This window comes from Oryctolagus cuniculus, chromosome 2 (assembly GCF_964237555.1).
Source record: "Oryctolagus cuniculus chromosome 2, mOryCun1.1, whole genome shotgun sequence".
Lineage (NCBI taxonomy): Eukaryota > Metazoa > Chordata > Mammalia > Lagomorpha > Leporidae > Oryctolagus > Oryctolagus cuniculus.
Window position 1 is genome coordinate 9246716 of NC_091433.1, and position 2024 is coordinate 9248739.

The following is a 2024-nucleotide window of genomic DNA, read 5'->3' on the forward strand; positions in this document are numbered from 1 at the left end:
GAGTGGGAGGAGGAAGAGGGACAGGAGTGTGTGTGGGAGATCAGGTATGATGGGAAGAATCACTTTTTATTTAAAATTGTAATTATGAAATATATGAAGTTTGTATTGCTCTATAATTGTTGCTGATTATTGACAGTTGTTGCTGATAAATTTCACATTTAATTTCAAGCAGAAAGTAGAGGAAAAAAACAAGATGTGCTACATAATATCCAAGTACAATAAATTATACATTTAAGAGGAATTATAATGGTAAAAACTTGATGGAGTAATTAGGCTAAGACAAAATGTGTGAAAACTAAAATAAAGGTAAGGACTTAATTTATTCTTCAACAAGTATAAAAATGCAATATTTCAGTCTTTCCATTCAGGAAATTTGGTTTATGTCAACCCTAGAACAGGTTTTGTATCCCTGGGTAATACATTTAGTGTATGGTCATATTTGAAAGTCTGATAATGTTTTATTATGGTTCTTTCCTTGCTAACTTTTAACTTGTTGATATTGATTCTCAAAATATTTTAAACAAAAAATTATTTATTACTCTGCCAATATCTTAGAACTAAGCAAATACAATCAATAACCCCTATCAGTTTTCTTCATTGATTTTCGCTTTATTATCTCCCATTCATGATTTCCCCCATTATTTGATTAGGAAATCTCATTGAAACTTGAACTGAAATCACAGTTCCCCCAAATTATGAAATTGTCAGTACCATGGACAGCAATACAGATAGCACTGAGAGAGTACCATAGAGAGATTTGTTCGGGCAACATTTGGTCAGGGGCACTAAGGAGGGTAGGTTGGAAATTATCACTATGTTCCTGAATCTGTATAAAGGAAATATGAAGTTTGTATACTCTAAATAAAATTAAATAAATAAAAAAGAACCACACAACAATTTGTATCAAAATAGATGCAACTGGAGGAGTTCATATTGAGTGTAGTACATTGGATACAGAATGACAGACAACACATTTTCTCCCTTATATGTGGGAACAAAAATTAAAACAGAAAACAAGAAATGCCAAAGTGTATTAGTGTTACTGCAAATATTGTTTTGTTAAATTTTGCTTTATGTCTTTGTCAAGAGATTTAAACTTTTATAATTTTTATGACTCGTGATTATTTTAAAATTTACTGTATCTGAATGAAATGGACAGATTTTCACTTGATTACTATTAATATCCCTTGCCTATATTTCTACTGGGCATTGATGTTTTCTGCTTTTGCTTGTTGAACTCTTTATTTAGTAGAGTATTAAGCCTTTGGCTAAAATATAACTTAAAATATATTGTCTCAAATATTAAGAAAAAAAGAAAGAGATAAAAAAAAGAAAATAAGGAAAGAAGGAAGGAAATGGGAGAGAGGGAGGATTGGAAGTAACGTTATATTCCTAGAATTGTATCTAGGAAATACAGTGAATCTGTTCTTTGTATTAACTGCATTAATATGAGAATTCCATTGCACTAATTAGCATGGATTTGCTGTGACCCTGGAAAACTAATGTATTAATAAATCCCTTTAAAGAAAAGGGGCAATAGAACATAAATAAAAACAGCTACTCATGCCCAATTTGGTAGCACATATACTAAAACTGGAATGATACAGAGAAAATTAGCATGGTCTTCGATCGAGGATGACATGCAAATTTGTAAAAGGTTCTATAGTTTTAGGCAAAGACTTCTTGGAAAAGACCCCAAAAGCACAGGCAATCAGAGCCAAAATTGACATGTGGGATTACATCAAGGTGAGAAGCTTCTGCACTGCAAAAACTCACTCAGAAAAGTGAAGAGGAAACTGACAGAATGGGAGAAAATATTTGCAAACTATGCAGCTGATAAAAGGTTAATATCCACAATCTATAAAAAGCTCAAGAAATTCAATAACAGCAAAGCAAAGAAACCAGTAAGAAATGGGTAAAGGACTTGAACCAGCATTTTTCAAAAGACGAGATCCAAATGGCCAACAGTCACTTAGAATGGCTCTCATACTGAAACCAGTGAATGACAAATGCTGGTTAGGATT

General features: G+C 32.2%; 1 non-coding gene across 1 annotated transcript; it reads left to right on the forward strand.

Annotated features, from left to right (window-relative positions):
- The first annotated feature begins 1563 nt into the window (after positions 1-1563).
- On the forward strand, positions 1564-1670 carry LOC127490417 (U6 spliceosomal RNA). Its single transcript, XR_007918374.1, has one exon. It is a non-coding gene; the product is annotated as a U6 spliceosomal RNA (small nuclear RNA).
- Positions 1671-2024: the final 354 nt, after the last annotated feature.